Below are 24,235 nucleotides of genomic sequence, written 5' to 3'. Positions count from 1 at the left end.
GACATTCCCAGCTCTTTACTGAGTAATATAGCAACCTTATATACTCAACAGTTTGATGAACTATTCAAATAGACCAGCAATAAGATTAGTTTATTGGTTTATGATGAACAGTAAGATTTGATTAGAGTTGTGACTTGAACTGTGATTTCTCTGTCCACCCTTAGATTTATCCACTCTTTTGCTGCAGTATACTTGAATCATTTAGCAATATTAAATAATGTAAAAGTCCAATTCAGCAGACTCATTTTAGGCAACCACTGTAGCACCAATCAAACAGTACTTTCAGAGTTTCTTAATAAGCCTAAACATCTAGTTTAGATATTTGCATTACAGAAGTTTCTAGAAGTAGTTGTGATGAGACCCTGTTTTTTGGCTTCTGTTCAATGAGGATAATAATAATAATAATAATAATAATAATAATAATAATAATAATAATAATAATAATAATAATAATAATATTGCTGTTGCAACCACTACGTCATACAATACATTTGTATACAATTTATGCAGTAAAATACAATACAAAGGGAAGAAGGGAGGAAAGAGTATCCAAGTAAAAATTTTTTCCTTCTCCAATGTCTTCTTCACATTAATTGGTATTAACCCCTGAGAGGGGGGTGTTTAGATCTGTCACTTCACCATGCTGCTACATAACTAATTAATACTAATGGTGGAGTTGTGATCTCATCAGTCTAAGCTATTAAAATTAAAACATCATGAGCTATCACACCCTGAAAAGGGAATAAAGCTGCGTTTCATAAATGAGTTTCATTTATTATCAATGAGAATGCCAGAGCTGATCCTCCCTTTCTGATTCCTAAGGAAGAGGGCAGTGTTGGATTTAATTTACCAAAAGAAATAGAACTTCATATCTGTACTCTAATCTATGACCGGATCTTCTCTTTCAGCAGCCTGAAGTCCAAAGGAAATGGTAGAATAGATTTTATTAAACTACAGTTATTATCACAGTTCTAATAATTCTGAGATCTCAAAAAAGCAGAAGAAAATTTGTGATCTGTAGAGTGACATTGACACAGGAGCAGCTGAAGCACAGTGAGAACAGCCTAAGGAAGGACCATTTTTGGTGCTGTCTTTAAAGAAAGCATCTGGGTTTTGTAATGTAGCAAAAAAAAAAGCAATGAATTAGGGAGAAATATTACTAAAAGTAGTCACTTGACTGCTGCTTTTGAGATTAGGAAATTAAACTAGCTGTTTGTATTTCTGATTTAGTCAAATGTAGAGAGTTTGACAAATGTAGCATGAGTAAAATGTCTCCTATCCAGTGCTTGTCCCTTCATCCAGCTTACCAGTGGAGTCAAAATTTAAATCCCAGTGATGTCAGTAGCAGTCTACTTTAGCCTTTGTATATACGGAGTATATACAGACTACATTCAAAAGTAGGGCAAGCACAGAATGTACATGTTTTGAAAACCCTGAAACTTTCACAGTGGCAAATAAATAGCTAGGGATCTGAGTGGGAACACTGGGGAACCAGGATGTGCTTATGACAGGATATTTCTACCCTTTGACAAATTTCAGGTAATTAATTCAGATCATGGAACACGGTACCACCTGGAAGCTGGGTATATTCACACAGCTGTACTCTGAGAATTGTTATTTATTTGATAAATGTCCACAAGGCCCACAGAAATCAAACAACATTCATAAATCTAAACAGGAGGTGATAAAAACAAAAAGCTCAGCTTTTAATAAGCAGAAACTTCCATCTGATAGTTCTTCTGGTGACATTACAGATGTATGTAGTGGAGATGTTTATGGAAGTATAATCTCACTGTCCTGAGGATTTCTTCCCAGCGGATGAATCTATTGATTCAAAACAGAGAAAACTGGCAGGAATTTGCACCAAATAATTGACCAAAAGGGAAAGACTTTGACAGAACTGAAAATGTAGCAGAAAAATGAGTGGGAAAAAAATGAGTGAGAAAAAAATAGGTAGACCTGGACATTACACTCTGTAAGAGCTGTGGCTTTGTTCAATCTGCTGCAAGTATGTTCCTGTATGGTCCTGTTTCATTGAAACGTAAGCCACATGTTCAAGTGTCATGGCCAGAAGATCTAGAGAGGGCTCAGACACTGATTTATAGAAGTCTCAGTTGCAACTTAAAACAGTAGTCACATTCTGATGTAGCATCAAGCATGTCAAAAACTGACGACAGGAAAGAACTTGCAACAAAAGGATACTTGGGGTTAAGGTGTTCCTTTAATTTTGTCTTCACAAAACCTCAGACAGGCGTGGATCAGGAGATCAGAATATCTAAAGGGAATATCTATGGGAAAAAATTAATATAAATTTTAAAAGACAACTGAAAAATACTATGTTTCACACAGCATTAATTTGTGGTACAAAATTTTACTGGTTGTGGCTTATTTTAGATACATTTATTGTATCAAAATAAGAATAAGTCCTAACACCACTTTTCAAACCAAATCTGATGACTATCACAATAGAAATAAAGGACTATTTCAAATCAGTCTTTTTGAGTCTTTTTATTAAAAGTGACTGTTCTGAATAATAAAAACATACTTTGTGTGATATTGAAGCTATTCAAAGAAATGAAAATGAAAAGGAGAAACCTGAATATTGATATATTCTACATTTTTTCACAGTCTTTCAAACAAAAAGTGGTAAATTAGATTACTTTTACTTATAAACATCAAAGAACACAGTGTCTCAGAAAATCTCTGAAAAATGACATTACAAGCACTAGCTATTCTGCACAGTCCCAGCTGAAAAGCAAGATACAAAATGATGTCACTGCATTGTGAAAGATCTAAGCAACCATAAAACAGGTTCAGGATATACTTGCCAAAGTTCTCCATCACAAGTATTTAATTAATTGCCTCCATGAATCCCTGATAAGAGACCTTTCCCATTAGCACAGACTAACCCTGTCTCTGAGAAAAGAGACAGATTCATTTCTGATTTTCACCACAGCATCTCAAAGCTCTGACCAGAACTAAACTTAGTAGACACAAACATTTCAGTGTTTAAGTTAGACTGACAATCCCCTCAGATTAGTTAGCAAGTTACTGTGCTCCCTAGTGTTGGCCAAAAATAGGAGACAACCTGGTTCTGAAAAGGGGTATAGTTATAAAAAATATTTTTATTTTATTTAGATGTTCTGAAAGCACTGTTCAGTAATTATTACACTTTAAATGTTACTACTATGATGAAATATTATAGTATCAGTCCATTATCCTAAATTATATATCTTCCAAGACAACTTTGTGAACATACAGTGATAAGTCCAAAGTCTACATTTGCATGTACTGCCACATGTATTTCAATAACACTATGCCCTTCAAATGATCAAGTAAAATATTTATGGTATCATTACACTGCAATTCTTTACTAAATTATTTACATTTATAACATAAGTAAAGAAAAAACCCTAACAACCTGGTGTAATTAACAATTTAACAAAGTCTATATTTGGCATTCTTGACGAAGTACATAGTTTACATATAGCAGTGAATTTTGTTCAGAAGACATGGGAGCTTTCCATCCTATTGTTTGATCAGTCCTATTCTTTGGCCTTAATTCATCAAATACTGGAGAAATTTGTAGTTTTTATCTGTCAAGTCCTATTCAGAGTTGTTTGAAGTAGAGGGAATGATGTCAACTGAGTTTAGACCAGTCCCTAAATATAGTGCCCTTTCGTACAGCACACAGAGGAAGGTTATAAGAAAACTACATGGTGAAATTACAAACATTACAATTAGTACAAACACTGGAAACATTGCTAACTTTAAGCCCCTAAATTGTTTATAGAATGAACGAAATGGAATTAATCAGGGAGCTATATCTAAACTTCAATCCCATTCTGGAGCTCAGTGATGGCTAACTGGGAGCCTGGTGTCATACTCAGCAGCCAGAATATGAGCCCTCTTGTCTGAGGTTGTGTTTTCCTCACATGCCAAATAGGCAAGAAGTTACCTGCTGAACTTCCTATAAGCTAGATCAAAACCTGTCAGGAGTCCTGGGAAGGCAATTCAGAATATCTCTCTCCATAAAGGAAATAATCCCTCTGAAGATTCCTAAGAGCTCTTCGGTTTGTTTAATCTTGTCAGCCTCTTTAGTCACTGAGGAGATAAATCCCAATCACAATGTGGAAGATGGCAATTAAGAGTTCCTCTCTACTTAGAGGAGAAAAACTTCAATCTAAAGCCAAAGGAGAGATTTGAAATAATTGAGGTGTCTCTTGAGGTTCTGATCATTTTCTTTTGACTCCAGAGAAATTCCAAAGTACTGAGGTAGAAAAGAAAAAATCTTTGTTAACTTAGAGGAAAAGCATATAGTTCTGATACAAAATATGCCCAGTAGCAAAATCTCCATACCCTAGATTGAAGCTTTTGATTTCTTAAAATATTTTTTCTGCACTTGTTCAATCACCAACCATACTCTGACTTTGCTATCTCCACTGCAAAACAAGGACCAAAACACTATTTCACTGAGGTTAATGTACCTGGGTACTTAGGTCAAGGTCCATGGAATTAAGTCCATGGGCTCTTGGTGAGTAATAAAATATGGCTGCAGACCTCATGGCTTAATTCAAATATGGGACAGTAAATGCTGCTGATAAACAAAGATCTCATGATAAATTTTCTCCCTTGCACTCCTTCTTTCAACCATGTTTCCTCACTGTATGCTATTCCTTGGCACCCTAAATAGTGACATAGAACCCTCAAAAAATTAGGACAAAAATGAAACTAAAAATTAGATTCAGTATATAAGAAAATATTCAAGGTATGGGTGTTTTTATATGGATTTCTTGTGGGTTTTTTCTGAATTTTGTGGTATTAGCATGCAAAACATGATATTGTCACAAAAAGATCTGGGAGTGCTAGATGACAGCCATCTGAACATGAGTCAGCGTGTGCCCAGCTAAGCAGCTTTTAGAACTACTGGAAAATGACCTCCTTTCTGTGTGATTTACTCTTAGCTTTCACTCTCTCCATTACTCTGGGCAACGAAATTTTGCTAGCAGCTTGGTCAGGTCACTAAAATGCTAAGATAAACTTTGCAAATTCTGCATTCTTTACTTCTATGACTACCATGCACAAAAACTTCAACTTGTAATTACAACAGTAATGTATCTCATTCACCTAGCCAGGTTAGATATGTGAGAAGAACATCAAGTGCTCTTCGTTCTGATCAGGTAAGTTCTGAGCAGGCTTTCCAGTAACTCTTTTCTTACAATTTGTTTTAAGGTACTGTGTATATGTATGTGTACTGTGTGTATATGCATATGTGAGTAGCAGTTGAATATTTAAATGAATAATAATATTGTATACAAATGAATGATAATTTTGTCTAGGTTTTATTTTTTAATTAAATTATATTAAAATATATCAATCTCTGAGTAAGCTCCAATGGATCTGTCATGGTCCATTATGCTCCAAAGTAGCCGTTAGGGTCTATTATGTCAATTATCATACACATCCATGACAGATTGGAGGGTTTTGGGCTTCTTTTTTTTAATATTAACATTAAAATGAAGCCAAGAAAGGTCTGAATCACTCATGATATTTAAATGTAGCAGAGAGCCATTCATATGGAGGCTACTCACTAAAATCTAACTTGGGTCAGAGGTAGCTGAAAAATTCTATTCAGTGATGTACATAAAAAAGGCTTAATGTGTCAAAACATCACACCTGATGCATGGAAGTTCATGGAAATTCTGAAAATTCCTTCAGTAATTACAGAATTAAGTCCTTATTTCAAGTCTTAATATTTCATATTGCAGCTGGACAATAGAGAAGGTAGAAACTGATTTGCTGTCTTCACCATATGAGCACAAACATAGTTACAGGTCCAGTGAACTTCTCAAGCATTTTGGTGAAATTTCACAGCCTTCACCATGTTTCTTTTAGCTGCTGCTCTACTTTGTATCATGGTTTTCTTATGTTTAAAAAAAAAGTCAGAATGAGAAAAAAATTTAGAAAGGTGAAAATGATGATAAGTATGGGACTTTTTCGGTATGAGAATGGTTTAAAAAATTAGTTTTCACCATTAGAATGTACAATCAAAATGGGTTTGGAAGAGCTCTATAAATCATATTGCAAATTAGTGTTCTTTTTCCAGTGAATGGTAGAACTTGAATGCAAAGCAGGTTTAAAACACAAAGATTCACATGGAAATATGCAAAGTCAAATTCACTAATCTAGTAATTAGCAATCTGAGCACAATTACAGTTTCTGGATATCCAAAACAGCTTAATGCCAAAAGTTGGAGAAGTATTCTTCAGATCCCTACTACAAGTCTTTTGAAATATGGGGTCATTGAATAGAATAAATTTCAGGTTTGTGGTTCATAAGTTCTTGTAACTGTGCTGGCACAGGTGAGGTGAGGGCATATTCTTACCTCTAATCTTCCTTTCATGCCAGTGGCTAGCCTGGCTTCTGCATTACTGTGGAATTACTGAATTACTGAACTCTCAGTTATATGAAAAAACTAAGGCAAGAAAACGTGAGGAAAAGAAATGCAAGACAAGGATACATGTCCGTTTTCATAGGTGAGAAGCCTATACATTATAAAATTGTCTCTACAAAAAGAAAAAGGAAAAAAGAAAAATCCAAACAATCAAACAAATGAAATAATAAGCAAAAAAAAGGTTACAGGGTATTGTTCATCTCATCCAAAATTAAACATGTAAAACTGATGAGAGGAATCATGACATGAAAGGAAATACTTTTCTCAGTGATTATAATATTAGCTTGATCTTACCAACAAAGCCAAAAATGGTTCAGCTGGTAGCTCTGAGATTTTCATTAACATGAAAACTTTCATTGATACCTTAATTTTCATTAAGGTAAATACACATGATACAATACATGCAGAATATTCATAACCTTTGGCATAAGTGATATAGACACAAGAAACAAATACACCAATGTATGGACAACTGAATTGACCTTGGATCATTCAAATAGACGGGTTGAGAATAATATTCAGACACCTAAATGTGGGCATATAGTGTCATTTATTGGTATTGTACTACACCAGACATGATGCTCAGCTTTGGTAGTGGAGTGCATGTGTCTCTGCAACTTCTGTGGCCTACCTGGGTGGCGTGTGTATGTCTTCAATATCCTAAAAGACCTCCAGTGGCACTTAATTTCTGTGCTTAGACAACTGAATCTTGCCAAGAATGTAAACATTCATATTGGAAATGTCTAAAGTTAGATTAAGTGAATCCAAGCACTAATGATTAAGTAGAGATGAAATAACCCCGCATTTTGAGTCACTGATTATGCACCTCTTACATCAATCTCTAAGATTTACAAATCTTAGAGATTTGTAAATGTAGCACTCCTATCTAGTAGGACAAAATATTTTCAATGAAATCCTATCCCATTAATATCAACAGCAAACCTCCTTTAGCTTTTAGTAAGTTGTGCTTTCTTTAGTTGTCAGACCAGGCACAAGACTCAAATATGGCTTTTCCTCTCCACACACCTTGTTTTGGGAATAAAAACCAAACTGAAAACTAGTATTGTCAGATAAGCATGTCACTCATGTTCACTTTTTACTCGTACAGCTCTAAATTAGCAATAGAAAGACTATGAATATTTTGTGAGAATTTAATGGAAATTATGCTTCTAAATAGTTAGATAATAGGGACGTGGAAATTCAAACACTCTACAAAAGGATATATTCATCCCATTATTTGTTTTAGTAAAATCCTCTTTTTTGACAACCACCTTTGCAGAAATAGTGTGGTTAATGTTGAAATTGTTGTTAAGTCTTTTATGCAAGTGAACACAAAGATTGCAGCTACTTGCCTCTTGGCTTAAGAGAAAAGGATTCTTGTCTTTCCCCCACAAATCTGTGATAGTAAAGCATAGTATTGCCCCTTGTGTTTCATTTAATGCTGAAAATTATCTTTCTTTTGCTTGCACATAGTATAATGTGACAATTATGTGACACATTAAAAAAAAAAATTATGACAATACTCGCACTGTATCCAAATGTGAAGAGATCTGCAGTAATTTCAAATGGGAAACCTGCTATTAGCTCACACAATGGATTCCCCAGCTGAAAAGAAGACATAAATTGGAGTGAATCAAGCACTCACCGCCAGCCCAGCGGATCTGCTGCTTGTGTTCACTGATGAGATGTAAATGTGCTTAGCAAGAGTACAGCATCAGAAGAGGACCATGAAATTATAATATAGTGACTGTAATGAGAATGGGTTAATTTGTAGCATTTCTTATCCTAATTATGGTATTTGACACGTGGGAACAAAACCATTTTCAGCCATTTTCTTTTCTTGTTACAATCCCTTATTACAAGAATGAGAAACAAGAGCAATCTGCATGTTCTTCTACTCTGTGAAATACCATAGCATGCTGCACTATTTTGACCCTTTCAATATTCTGCATAGGCAATTTGAGAGAAGACAGTCCAGTTATGATCTCAGCAAAGAGCATTTAATCAATCTAGGAAAAATATATTTGTATGGAAATAGCCTGGATTTTTTCAAGTGCACAAGACTGTAAGGGAGAAAAAAAAAAAAGAAGCCAGCAACAAAACCCAAAACCGAGAAAACAGAAACAGCATAGCATTCCTATATCTCTAGCACAATGATTTAATGAGAATTAAAATGTGTATGAATTTATCCTATTCTCAGAGTGATGGGATGCTAGTTTCATCTTGCAATGTGTAAATTAGCTATGCAGACATATTCTCTTTGTTAGAGAGATGTCCAGCTGGTGAAAAACATCCTGTTCCACACAATTCAGATATTAATACATTATTTTGACAGGAAATAAGTATATAGAGGTTATGATACTTGCCACTAAAACTAAATGGATGCATTTTCAGGACTATTTTGTAACAATGGATACAAAATTATATCCACAAAGAACGCAGAGACATGGAATTTGTATTTCAGTGAACAAATGCAAATTCTGATAACACAGAGATGGATGAAATATCTTTTTCGAACAAAAGAGTCTGACAGAAGCTTATTGGAGAATAGATAATTTTGCTTTAAAAAATCAACTTTTAGTTTACCTTCCTGCTTGGTAACAGTTAGTTGAGGGTTATTGTATTTATGTGCAGATACGCATGTTTGGGACAAGTGCAAATTAGCTCCGCTGTTCTGAGTTGCTTCTGGTACTGAGTATCCTGACTTGCCTTTAAAATATAAATATAGAAAGTATTCTTGTCCTTAAAACTTGCAACTCTGAAAATGCGATATGGGTGAGGATAAGTAAAGAGAAAAGGAAAAAGAAAAAAAAAAAGTAAACAAAGTCCAAAGGTTTTCCTACTGAACTCTATTTAACGAGAATGAGGAGGACACTTGCACTTTGAAGACATTTTCAAATATGAGAGGAAGAAGTGAGATCAGATTTGTATAGGAGATTTGTAGGAGTTATTAAAACTTCATTTGAACATTCAAATCATTCAGGCTATTTTTAGATTCAGACTTGGCACATTGAAACAGCTGAAATGAAGGAATATGTTCACAAAGGTGATTCAAAAGTTGCCAATTAGCAGATTCCCACCAGGGAATTACATTCAATTTGTGTGCTTCTTCAGTCTGTATTTGAATCATGACGGAGCTTAGGTAAAACATCATGCATCTAACTGCTTAGCTAAAGATTGATCTAAAGACATCTGAGTGCTTCTGTTTAGGATAGAACGAACTCTGTGATCTAGAATGGCAGTATAAATCAATTTTAGGCTTCTACAGCAATAATCCAGAGCCCAGGGACCAGACAAGTTAATCTTTGTTTGAAAGGAAGGTCCCAAATTGCCACAAGTCTGAGCTCAGAATTTAGAGATCCTGAATCTCATTTACAAATGTTCATGTCCTATTAATTTTTCCCAAGTAATTACAGAACCCCAAGTTTCTTGGATCAAAATGCTAATACATTTTGCAAATGAAATAAATTTAATTTACCTAGTAGAAAATTCATAAACCTAGTAAAATTCATAAACCTAGTAGAAAGAGAGAGGAAAATGTTATTAAACCTGGCTTGTAGACCTACCAGGAAAAGGACACATAAATACCCTGACTTCAGGGTAACAAAGCTAAGTGCACTAGATTGACAGAACACCCACATTGATATACCCCCATAATGATTATACCCACACTGTTAGTAGATTAATTTCTCTATGAGTGTTCAGTAAAGGAGGTAACACAGAAATAGCTAAGAATGAAAATTATAATAAAATAATTATCTACCGACAAAAAATCATTATATAACTTAATGCATACACAATAGGCACACCCATATACTCTCTCACCTGTACAAGTACACTATTATTTGAATATCCTTACACACATTTCAGTTACTTTTCACTGGGTATTTCTTACAAATGACACACCAAAAAAAAAAAAAATTGCATTAGTAAGTGTTCCTAAATATATTTAGCTATTTGAGATGCTTTCCTGTCCTCTATCTGTCACTTGCCAAGGGAATAGGTCTCCTGTAGGTCCTATGACTTGGATGCTAAACCAGATGTTTTTAATACACTAAAATACCTGAAATCACAATAGACTACTGGTTCTTGGCAAGCAGCATGCCAGTTTCTGGGATCAGAATTTGCTGCATATCTCTGCAGCTGTAACTACAGCAGTCATTTTGGCAGGCTTCAGGTACCAAAATGTAAGGTACACAAGGCATCATGCCCAAACTCTAGCAGCTGATCTCCAAAAGGCTGCATATCTTCCATAAGTTCTGTCTCAAACCTGCCAACTCCATTTAGGTGTATTGCCATCTGAGGTGGCAGAATATACCCATGTTTATGTAGCTGAATCCTGCCCTAAGTCTCTATTAATCATAATAGGAGTGCAGACATCTAGTTCACATGAAAATAATGAGGGAAAAACTTCACTCATTTGCTCTTCTACTTCTTATTAATATATTAATAGTAATCGTTTGAATACAGCAAGATGATGATGCCAAGATTTTTTTTGTATATTCTTTTTTTTGTCTTTCTTTTAACCCACTTTTATTTAGTTGTATTTAAATGAATGTTGAAGTGAACTTAATACTATTTCTGGTGGCAGTAGGTCAAATCAGGATCTTTTTATATTTATTCTTATTTTTCTCTCACTTCACCATTTCTGCTTTAAACTCCTTTATTCACAAGTTTTAATAAAATAGATGAAGACTAGAAAGAAATGGAGCATTATTTTCCACTTGCAGGAGTTTGTACAAATATAATTTCATGTCTTTATTATTAAGTAGATATGTCATATTAAATGCAAAATAGCCTATCATTCATCTTTGTGAATTCTTTTGAATTCAGAAAGGGAATATCACTTTTCTAGAGTATATGTATACTAAAGTAAAACATAAAGCTATTAAAATACACTGTTTAAATAATAACAGTTTCTAATAATTTTAGAAACTCCAAAAATATTATTCCAATAAAATACAGTTCAGATTTTGAGAACTTTGTTTTATCATCTTCAGCGTTAAAAAACAGGTTTTAGTGAAAGTTTCTACTGTTAGTGATATCTTCAAAGTGCACTCAGGATATATCTCCTTTTCTCTGCTTCCATGAATATTACCGATGAAAACAAAACTCTAAAAGCATATTTGATCTTCAGATAATCTGGTCAGTTCAGCTTCCCATTGTGTCCTCTTTATCTCTGATGATTTTTTAGTGGCTTAATGTTTCATTTTTGTTCCTTTCTTTTGCAGCTTTGCTCAGTTCTCTCTTTAACAGTCACATAGTTACCCATGTTGATGCTTTTTGCACATCTTCACTTTAGACCTTGGCAAGGAATTCAGTCTTGTATTCTGTGTTTGAAACCAAGTATGGAACTGCTCATGCAGCTCCATTTTCCTGATAGAACTTTTCCCTAAAGAGGACAAAAAAATAAAAAGACTAAAAGGACTTTCATAATAGAAAGCAATTTTTTTATTAGAATATGAATCATAACAGCTACCTTTCAAATACAGAATGACAGTAGAGAAACAATAGGCGTTTATAACACTTCCTCTCTATTCACATGCATTCTTGGGAGATGGCTTTTACCCTTGTTTTTAGTTGGTCTTACAAATACGGGAGCTGCAGCAAGCTCAGTACAGGCCATCCTGTCTTAGGAAGATTTCCTGTTACAGCAGAGATTTCTCTGTCAGCTTCCAGCCCTTTTCAGTGTTGTCTGAGTCTCATTGCTGTGCTCTAGAGTTGCTTTTCATTTTTCCTTCACAAAACCCTCCTACTGTCTTTTAAACTATTCCCTTCCAAGTATTCTCAGCAGTACTAAAAGGAAGGAACAGTTTCATTGCCAGAAATTTTCACATGGCCTAGTAATACATTTTCTTAAACCACCACAACTTATATATTAGGAACAAACAGATACTACCCATCATGACATAGTCACATACCTCTTCCTCATTATTTGTAATCTAGGCTGAAAAATAAAAGAAACCCGAGCACAAAGCCCTCATAGTAAGACTACTGGCAATATCTCTTTGGGGCTACATTCTTCTAAAGCATTATTGTCCTGAACTGGCCTAAAGAGAAGGGACAAGAAAGAAGCTCTGATCTGAGTAGCAATAAAGTGAAACAGAGGTGTAGGGCTGTCTTTTATTTCACACTTGAAACAGACTCTGTGTCATTAATACAGGACACACAACTAATTAGGCAGAAGACAATAAGAAAATATAGTGGATATTGTGGAGACAGTAAAGACCAGGGAAGAGGCTAATCTTAGACTTGAAGACTAATATTCAGAGAATAATTCCAAGTAGGGGATCTCAGTTATGTCATCTTCACCCTTTGGGGGAATTTATAACACTCCACTAACACTTAAGTGAGGTAGCTTAAGAAGAGTGAAAAAGCTCCACAAAAATATGTGGATCCCCTCTACAGGGGTCTTGTGAATTCAAAGAACTAAAACCTCTTACTTCAAAGCAGATTCTATCCTTGCTTTCAATCCCTTGAAATAAAATAAGAATATGATTATCTCCACATTTTCAGTTACTTGGTTAAAGGATCATAACGGTAAACATATTGAAACACAGAGAAGCAATATCTCTCAGCAGAACACCAATAAACTGATCAGAGAAAGAAGCTCTGGCCCCACTCCTCACTGAGCTGCTATGGGAGATTTTTATTTTTATGCATTTTTGAATGGATATTTTATATTAATATCTGGCTTTTATATTACTATAGTTCTTGGTTCTTACATGTCAGCAGTAAAAGCTACTCATCATTTCAACTAAAAGACAGAAAATCATACAACAGAAACCACATGGCTAATGTGTGAAAATTATTAAAGCTTTAGTAGTTGTCTCAGTGTCATTCACAGTTCTGTAGAGAGATTGCTATAGCTCAATTAAAATTTATATGTATATTTATGTATATTTATCTATATGTGTATGTGTTGGGACAGTGATCCCTGAAGTAAAGCAAATTTATTTATCATCCAGTGGAAGAATTGCATATCTGTGTGTAAAAAGGACCATTTCAGAAGATGGTTACAAAAATGTACTCCTGGAGGATTATTCATCAAGAAGTTATTTTTTATATACTTAGTACATAAAATCTGCAAGCCTTAGATAAAATTGTCAGAATAATTAGGTTCTTTTCACCTCATCAGCAAATGAAATGTAGTGATTCCAAAGTAATATTTCTGGAGAAGGCACCAAAGGGGCTGAGGCTGATTCACAGTAGCTAATAAGATAGCTCACACCCCACCCAAGCACGCAAAAGCTAGTCATAAAAATAACTTTAATGGGTAATTTCTGTGCTTCAGAATATAGATGAATACTAGAAGGAGTGAACACATGCTTTTTAACTTCAGACAGAATTAAAGTCCTTCTCTTGGTTGGGCAGTAGGGTCTCTGATTAGTAGCTAAAAATAAGGATTTAGATGTGATAGACATATTTTTTTGGTATCCATCTTGACTTCCGATGCTGCATTGGTAAACCTCCTTGTTTACAAACTGCTTCAGTTGTAAGAGTTTTTAGGTATCAGTTATTCAGGGAATAATTGTAAAAAGACCCATGGGACCTAACAGCAATATTTTCATGCCTAACTATCAAAAAGGGAAAAGAGAGAGGCTCATCAAACTGACAAATATGCATCCACTCTGAATCAAATGTTGGTAAAAAAGATTTGGGATGAATGTTTTGTAGTCTTCTTGCAGGAGAAGCAGACAATTCAATAGAGAAAAATTAATCTGTTTATGTATATGGGAACTCTCACAGGTAGGAATGTTTCTTTATGTAAAATATTCTCTATACATAAATATTACTTCTATACTGTAATTATAATAGGAGGTAGCAATAGTGTTGTAAATCCCTCTCTCAACAGAACAGCTTAGCCAGGCTAAATCCAGATCTACTGCCATAATAATGCGTGCAAAATATATGTGTTTTCCTATAATTATAGATTCATTTAGGTTGGAAAAGATCTTTAATATCATCATGTCCAACCACTGAATGCTGCAAGTTCACCACTAAACCGTATTACTCAGATCCATATCTACACAACTTTTAAATAATTCCATAGGTGGAATTATTTAAGTGGACTCAACCACTTCCCTGGGCACATTTTTCCAGTTCTTTAGAGTCTTTTGTTGAAGACATTTCTCTCAATATCGAGTCTAAACCATCCCTCACCAAACCTGACACCACTTCATTTGCTTTCTATCTGGGAGAAGAGGCAAATCCCTACCTCACTTTCACTCACACAACCTCCTTTCATGCAGTTTTAGAGAGCCATAAGGTCCATCCTGTAACTTCTGTTTTTCAGACTAGACATTTCCAGCTCCCTCAGCTGCACCTGATAAAATTTGTGCTCCAGACCCTCCAGATCAGTTTTTTTGCCCATCTCCAGACATGATCCAGCACCCTGATATCTTTCTTGTAGTGAGAGGGCCCAAATATTGCATCCCAGGTCAGTGAAGAAGATGCAGAAACTGGGATGCCCTGGCAGGACACTCACATTTGAGACAGGGCAACACAGTTAGATACTTTCCCACAGTTCTCTGCTTCTTTATGTTAATGACCCCAGGTACATCACCCCTGTTCTCCCTGGTTCTAGAATGTTCCCTACTACTGCCTTCCCTATTGGTTCCCACTCCCTTCAACTCCTCCCTTGCATCCCTGTTGGTTGTTTCCGTCTGACCCCACCTTTTCATTACTACTGGTCACCATACCCATTAGCTCTCAGACTTGGTGATCGACCTCCCTCATCCCATATAAAACCCTGGGCCCTCCTTTGTTCTTGGTTCTACTGTCCTTGGACCCCTATGGTGTGCTAGGGAATAAACTGCCACTGGAATACCAAACTAAGAACACCTCCTGCTTCTTTATTCTGTCAACCTGCACTCTACACTTGGTGACACGAACATCTGGTGCTCGCCCTGAGCTATCTGCCTATCCCTAAGGGAAACACTTTCTTGGGAAAGCAGTGGCCTCGGCAGCTTCTGCATTGCCACTGCATCCAAAATTTATAGCCTCAGCTGAGCCTAGGACATGCATTGAACATGGTTTCCAAGAGCAGTACTCACTACTATTTTCAAATTCAGTTGTGGAACTATAGGGTAGCTATCTTGAACTTCAGACTCAAATCAGATGCCAAAAATACCATCAAAAGTTGCCTTTGAAAGGTTATCTATATCATCATATGGGGGTGAATGGATACTACTTTAGCAGCTCTTGGATTGAGAAATGGAAGTTTCTTTTACATGACCTCCCCATATTCATAGTAGCAATGCAGTTGAAAAATTTGTTGTGCTGTGTTTTGACTCTGTGCAACTGTGTGACCTTTTTATTTTTTGGCCAAGCAGTCCTGCTGTTCAGTCAACACATGAAGCCCTTTCTCTGTCCCAGGCTGGCAACATTTAATGGATCATATTAAGCTCTGATTTGTGTCTTAAAGCAATTAGCACAACTTTGGTTGGAAAACCTCCATTTTCATTTCATTAAAAAACTCAAGAAGCTGGGTGCTGAAAGGAAATAAAAACATAAAGAGAATTTTGGACTCTGTTGAGTTTGCAGCAAACCTGAAGAAAGCCAAATTTTTCATCCAGCCTAATAATGAGGCTTAGACTGGCTCCAATAGCAGTCTTTGTACCATCTATTGCAAAAGCTTCATTTATGTTCTATGTAAAAAGTCCAATGAAGCATAGAAAACATGTAATTTGTGTAGAGAATGAGAGTTATGCAATTTTTGCTGGCATAAACAATGCAATAACTGCTCAGAAATAACCTTTTGCGTTCATGAATGGGGTCCATTATCTGCTCTCTCTTTTTTGCTCATTTTGAGTAGGGGCATAGTAATAAAAGAAAGGCATCCTCTTTGCCTCAGAGCTCTGGTTTTCAAACAGCAAGTGGATAACAATATATGACAGCTCATTTTTGTCTTCTGATTAAGGAATAGCCATGTTTTACAGATACTTACTGAGTTGCCAGACAATTAAACATTTCAATTCATTTATATGTATTTAATTGGACTACCTTTACAAATAGGGCTTTTCTGGAATTATCAAGCAGCTTAGACACTGTAGGGTAGTAGATAAGAATTACTGAACTATTATTATTGTCATTATTGTTACTTTCATCACTACTATTAGTGGGGAAAGTAAGATTAAATGCATATTGGAGTATTTGCAAGGTAGCTTTCTGGCAGTGTGTGTCCTATTTAATCACTTGTCTGTAAATAAAGAGCTATTAATTATGTCCTTAATAATTTTCTCAGTGTTTTTGTTGGTTGCATTTTGGGAAGAAGAATTTACACAAAGGGAGGGCTGCTAAGGGCCCAGCAGATGACATAATATATTTTCAGAATCTAGATTTTCAGAAAGCCTTTTGTAATAATCCATGTGACATGTTCCTGTTTAAGCTCTAGGATGATGCAAGGATTCAGGGCAGGATATGGGGAGAGATATAGAACGGGTTGAAAAATAGCAAAGCAGTGACTATAGATAGTTCCTGTGAAAGAAGCTATGTTAAACCAGAGAAAGTTTTTTTTTTTTTTTTTTCAGGTCCAGAGGGGCTAGTGCTGCATGCTATGTGCTTTAATTTAGAAAGATGACCTACAAACACAAAGAACAACTGCAGTACAGTAGCATTTTTTGAGGACAAAAAAAATGAAAGATGATGAATGAAGGTCGTACAGACACCTAAACTTAAAAGGTAGTTAGATTTGATTTGTAAATAGGTTGTCACAGAGGGAATTAAATGTAATATTGACAAATACAAAGTAATAAGACTTAGGTGCTGCAAACCCCACTAAATTCTAATGTTGAACTAATGGGATTAAACTCAAAGGAAATTTGAAAAAAGGAAACCAAACCAAATAAGCAAAAAATCTCCCCAACACTTTTCAGGATAAACAAGAATTTTTCATGTTACCTTTCCTAAGAGCATATATTTAGTCTCTTTCTTGCAGTTATAACAATACTAATACTTGGCACATCTAAGTTGATTTCCTCAAATAGATTACCCTGCACAGATTGACAGATATTTGTCATTACAGAAATTCAGTCCGCAAGGTATTCAGCAATAGCAGCGGCAACTATAATAAGCTCTGTGGCAAAACACCTGAAGGAGATAAGGCGGTTACTGGAGTCAAGGAACCCCCAAAAAGAGCAGAGAGACCTGGTAGGACTTGACAGCTCTCATGAGCAACCACAGACAAAGAGGACATGCGGAAGGACACTTTGTGCAGCAGTTTGTGTAGAAGAACACAGCCACCCCTCCAGGCAACAGAGGTTTCCACACAGTCAAAAGGCATTGCTGGAAGGAGCATTGTGACACAAAATATGGATGGAGCATTCTATAAGCATCTGCCTGATGTTTCACAATTGCTAGCCTTTGTTCTTGTGGAAGGCTTGTCAGATTTCTGCTGGAAACTCAATACAGCAGAGAAGAGGAAGTGTGGGTGGTTCCTTCAGAGTGTGGAAGAGAACTCCCTGACACAGCTGGTGAGTGAGCCCTCTAGGGGTGATGCCCCACTAGACCTGTGTTTACGCGTAGAGAAGGGCAGCTGGTGGGAGATATGGTGGTCAGAGGCGATTGTGGGCACAGTGATCTTGAGATGATTGGTGAAGTAATGAAGTGAGTCAACAAAACCTCTATTTTGGACCTCTGGAGGGTGGATTTTGGCCAGTTCATTTGGCCAGGACATTGATGCAGAGAGTCTCCTGGGAAAGAATCCTTAATAACGAAGGGGTTGAGGAATGCTAGACGTACTTTAAGCAACAAGAGCAGGGTATCTCTGTGTGCCAAAACTGGCTGGGAAGAAGACTGGCTTGGCTAAACAGGGAGCTTTTTGCTTGAATTCAGGGAAAAAAAGGACCTTATTAAGAAGAGGCCGGCAACAAGAATGTCATTAAGTCATTGAAAAAAACTAGAAAGGTGAAAGCTCAAATAGAAGTCATCCTGGACACAGCTGTGAAAGATTTAAGAAAGTGTTTTTATAAGTACATTAGCAACTAAAGGAGGGCCAAGGAAAATCTCCATCTTTTGTTGGATGTGGGGAAGAAGGGAAAATTGTTGCCAAGAATGAGGAAAAGACTGAGGTACCTAATGCCTTCTGTGCCTCAGTCTTTACCAGAAAGACCAGATAACTTCAGCACAATCAGCCCCATGAGTTGGTAGACAGAGATGGGCAGCAGAATATACCCCCTGCAACTAAGGAGGAAGTAGTTAGTAACTTGCTCTGTATATACACACACAAGTCTATGGGGCCTGGATGGGATTCACTCAAGGGTACTAAAGGAGATAACAGAAGAGTTTGCAAGCCACTCCACCATTTACCGTCAGTCCTTCAGTCCTGGTTAACAGGGAAAGTCCCAGATAATGCAGTTTGGCCAGTGGGACACCTATCTACCAGAAAGGTCAGAAGGAAGATCTGGGGAACTACAGCCTGTCAGCCTGACCTTATTGTTGGGGAAAGTTATGGATCAGATTATCTTGAGTGCATGCAGCACATATAGGAAAATCAGGGGCCAGGGGATCAGGTGCAGCCAGAATGGGTTTAGGAAAGGCAAGTCCTACTTGACCAACCCAATCTCTTTTTATGACCAAGTGACTTTGCTTAGCGGATAAGGGAAAGCTGTGGATTTAGTCTACCTAAATACTTCAATACTTCAGTGGACTTCAGTAAAGCACTCTCTCCCAAAACATTCTCCTGAAGATGCTGGCAGCCCAGGCTTGCCAGCGCACTCTTCTCTGAGCTATGAATTGGCTGAATGGCTGTGCCCAGAGAATGGTAGTGAATTGTGCTCTATCCAGTTGGCAGCTGGTCACTAGGGGTGTTCCCCAGGGCTCAGAGCTGGGCCCAGTCCTGTTTAACATTTTTATTATGTTAGGATTTATTATTAGGATGAGGGAATAGATGGAGTCATCATCCCTGGGAGCATTCCAAAATTGACTGGCATTTAGTTCTTGTGGTGTTTGGTCAAAGGTTGGACTCATTGATTTTGGAGGTCTTTTCCAACGTTACTGATTCTCTGATTCATACTTGAAAAGGTCACTTATTCCTTAAAATAAATAAATAAGGAGATGTTACAGTGCCCAACATTTTCAGTGGAGGTCATTATTTTGGGATCCCATGGATAAATTCATATCACCTTTGTGTGTTTTTCCTTTCTCCTTTCTCCTTTTCTATTTGAAAATTGTTTTGGGTAAACACCACCTCTTCAATAACTGGCAGAATCACTAATACAGAGTTTCATTGTGCTCTTTCTTTTTTCTCTTCTTAATTAAACAATCTATTTTCCATTCATTTAAGGGAGAAAAAGCTGAGCAAAGTGTGAGAGCAATTTTCTATAGAAAACCTTGCTATTGATAATGTTCTGTGACATTAAATAACTCTTCATGACATCACATGACACAAATTTGCTCCTTTCAAAACAAGAAACTTTCAGATTTATATTTCAAATAAATGGCATCGACAGAGGGAACAGGAAGTATTTGCAATGTATAATATTAAGATTCTCATTTCAGTTTCTATTTAGTCAATAGAGAGATGAAGACTCTTTTTATATCATGTGATTAACACTGTGAAACAACCTTCATTCTTGATTTAGGCATCTACAATACATGTTTCAAGTTTAACACTCTAAATTCACAATACAGGACATCTGACAGCAGAAATTCCAGTGTTTTTACATGATTTGTCATTTCTACAGGATTTCTAATGATTGTTAAGCACTGCAGTATTCTTGGAAGTTAGGGAACAAAAATCACAAGGCTATTCTCAATACTCTTTGTAAAAATTCTGAGGGTCTTTTTTTTTTGTTTGGTTGGGGTTTTTTTGTGTTTTTTTTGCTTCCTGAAGGAAACAGCTTTGCTGTCTTTGGAAGCCTGGCAGCAAAATATGTCAGAAACAGGAATATACTGTCCTAATCTGGATTGGAGTCAAATACTTTCAGATTCTGCTAGATGCCTCTGTTAGATGGATATTACGTTGAAATAATGAGTTTGTGCTGTTTAATTTTTAAAATATGCTGCCTTCTGTCATATTTAAGTTTTAAATAAAGGCATTTGTGCTTTGCAATGTCTGGCACCTCTCTTAAAAACTGTTGTCTGCAGACCACAGAGACCAGTCTAAACTCAGGGATGCAAAGGAGAGTAAAATAAACCTAAGTACTATAGGTTTCAAAGGACTACTGACTAAACAGTGTTTCAACAAAAGTGATGCTATTCTCCCAAAAGGAAATATAAGAACTTGCATAACCCAAATGTGATGGTGCTGAGGAATTCAGGAAAGTGTTTGCATATTATTAGCTTGTGATCTGTGTCAATATAATTGTCATTGATGACTCATTCCAGAGGGAGAGAAGTGATCCCTAGCCAGAATGATAATGGCAAGCTTGGCCCTAGGCCTTTTAACTTCTGAACTAGCTCTCCCATCTAACATAAACTCAGTCAAAAACATCAACAACTTAGGAAATGAAAAACTTCAAGGATTTTATGAATTACAGTTTATATTTTTAAAGTAAAAGCGCTCACACATACACACAGACACACGCTCCTTCAGGAAGATTTCGGGAACAGGAACAGCAGAAACTTCTGAAGTTTGAGCCTTCCTCTTCATAACTTTTGGTATTTTGCTTTTCATTCAAACCAGAGAGGAATGCACCTAACTGAAAAGGACACAGGGAGAAACAGAGGAAATATAGTCCACATTCCTTCATCAGCAATCATTTTGACTCAGTTGAAGCTTTCTGTACAGTGGAAGTACATGGTGTCGAGCTATCAGCATCTATATTGTATTAGTTTCAGGAGATTTTCTTCAGAGCGGCTCTAGCTTGTTCCCATGAACTGAAAAGTATCATAGGTGGGTGTATTCCCAGTTTAATTTTATCATTCATGTTCTATAAGATTGCTCATATATGGGATCCAAGCTTTATTCTGAACACATCAATGTTCCACTTCACCAATTAATTTGTAACTCAAATCTATAATTATATATATATATATATATATATATATACTTCTAAATATAATGGTTATCTATAATTCTTAAAGAAAATCCCTCATTACAGCCCTTAGGAGCAGTGAAAAATTATATGTCTCTTCAGGTTCAAAATTTTCCCATTTCATTTTGACCTTCAAAATTATAATTGTTTTAGTGTTTGTTTTTTTTTCTTTCTCCTAGGATTCATAAAAGAGAAAAACCCTTGAAAGCAGAATGTTTCAAGATTCAGACACAAGCTTTTATTTGTACTTTCAGGCTTTTTTTCCTTTTTTTTTCATCTCAGGGCAAATATTATTTCTTGTTTTCACAATCAGTTTTTTCTTGTTTCAGTACCTCTCAGTGTGGAGAGAACTGTTTCCTATCCAGCTGTGATTAGGAGTTCACTTGCCATTATATTGTGTCACACTGCTATTACAACACTGTGCTGGCTTTCTTCTCCCTGGGCTAGTATGTGCATACAGAGGAAACAGCAGCCTAGGAGTCAGTTGCCTGAACACAGAAGACTCTTTTCGCTACCTGGGTGCCAGCTGCTGCCTCTGAATGATGTGGCCTCCCACGTGTAGGAGACCCCTTATCATTTTCAACCATGTAATGTGTTGAATACCCTACAGCACCTACACTGGCATTAGATCACAAATAATGATGTCCATGTATGCAGCTGAAAGCTGTCTTAGCACTAAAGAGAAGTGGTGTGTAAATCACAGACTCCTTAAAAAGTACCTACAGATGTTCAACTCCTGCTCAAACGTCTTGGCATGGTATTGGCTGACATTTGGCCAATATTTCTCTTGAGAAAATTATGTGGTGGGAGTGGTAGGAGTTATGAGAGAATCTAAAGAGATGTTTTCCATGCACTGAATGCTGAGATACACATTATCCTCATTCTTTTATGGAAATTAGCCAGCAAAATTTCTTTAAATTTTATGGAGAACCATTTGAAAAAAAATAAAAATAAATAGAAAAATGAAAAAAAAATAAAAGAGAAAAGGAAAATAAAAGAAAAGAAAAAAGGAAAAGGAAAAAGGAGAAGAAGGAAAAGGGGAAAGGGGAAAGGAAAATGGGGGAAGGGAAGGGAAGGGAAGGGAAGGGAAGGGAAGGGAAGGGGAGGGGAGGGGAGGGGAGGGGAGGGGAGGGGAGGGGAGGGGAGGGGAGGGGAGGGGAGGGGAGGGGAGGGGAGGGGAGGGGAGGGGAGGGGAGGGGAGGGGAGGGAGGGAAGGGAAGGGAAGGGAAGGGAAGGGAAGGGAAGGGAAGGGAAGGGAAGGGAAGGGAAGGGAAGGGAAGGGAAGGGAAGGGAAGGGAAGGGAAGGGAAGGGAAGGGAAGGGAAGGGAAGGGAAGGGAAGGGAAGGGAAGGGAAGGGAAGGGAAGGGAAGGGAAGGGAAGGGAAGGGAAGGGAAGGGAAGGGAAGGGAAGGGAAGGGAAGGGAAGGGAAGGGAAGGGAAGGGAAGGGAAGGGAAGGGAAGGGAAGGGAAGGGAAGGGAAGGGAAGGGAAGGGAAGGGAAGGGAAGGGAAAAACCATTCCTCCCCCTCACTGAGGAAAAAATGGGTAAATAAAAAATTTAGTCCCTTTGGTGAGGTGATAGGTCGTGCAGGATGTTGGAGTCAGGATACAAGATTTTCTATCTGCCATGCTTTGCTCCCATTCCTTTGTCTTCTGCTGCTCCTCCCTTCTTCCTTGTTTCCTGTGCATTAGTGTGAGTCCTACATGGGCTGAAGTCCTTCCGGAGAAATATCTGCTCTGGTGTGGGTTACCCATGGGTCACAGGCTCTTTCTAGTTCTTACCTGTGTTGTCACAGAGCATCACCCACTGCTTTGGATTTTTTTGTTCCTTTTTATTCTCAGGATTTTGCCCTTTCTTAACTTTTTGCCACCAGCTTTACTGACAGGCTCAGCTATCAGTGGTGGGTCTGTTGCAGAGCTGGTGGGAACCACCTGAAACTGGCTGCATCTATCACAAGGCAGCTGCTGGCCTTGTTTCATAAAGGCAACTCCTGCAGTGCCCTTCCCGCTGCCTAAACCTTGCCATTTATACCAAATATAGGATACTGCTAGCTTACAATGACTTTTGAGACCACGCATCCCACACCAAAATAGAAAATATTTCATTAAGCTGTTCACTCTAAGATCTTAAGTAGTGATGAAACAAGCTATCAAATTAATATTAGAATGAAGACAGCCTTAAATGGGGGTTGTATTAAATGGAGGCAAACATCACACAGGGCTTATAAAGATTAAAGCTAATGTTTCCAGGGCCTTTGAAGAACAGCAATGCCTGTTGAATGTGCCATCTGGAGTTCAGCCAATGTCAATGGGTTCATTATAACAGCATGGTGGATCAAAGCACTGAGGGCTTACCTGCTCACACTGAGCAAATCACAAGAACAAGCTGTACAGGTACACTGAAACTGGAGGGATGAAAACACTTAACTCTTCTGGTTACTGGGTCATGAGCTACTCTTGCAAAGTTGCCAAGAAAGAATATTTTGGATCAATTTTTAAGACAAAATTTATATTTTCCCCTGAAATCACAGACAGTCTGTCTTGATGCTTCTCTGCAATTAAAAATATTGCTTGTAGTCTTTAAATGTTTCACCTCTTTGCAAACTAGCCTCAGTCATTCTCAAAGCAGAAAAACTTATGAACTTTCAGTGTGTCAGAAACATACAATTTGCTTTCTGATGGGTAGAATGCATCTTTCTGTCTTGAAATTTATCTGTAACATTTTTCCAGGCATGCTGCCAATCTCATACGCATCTGTTTCAGTTTTCAATTATTCTTTAGGATACCTAAAATATTTTTTTCCCC

Source organism: Taeniopygia guttata, chromosome 1 (genome assembly GCF_048771995.1).
Source record: "Taeniopygia guttata chromosome 1, bTaeGut7.mat, whole genome shotgun sequence".
Classification (NCBI taxonomy): domain Eukaryota; kingdom Metazoa; phylum Chordata; class Aves; order Passeriformes; family Estrildidae; genus Taeniopygia; species Taeniopygia guttata.
The sequence above is the reverse complement of the archived record's forward strand: the minus strand, read 5'-3'. Positions refer to the sequence as shown.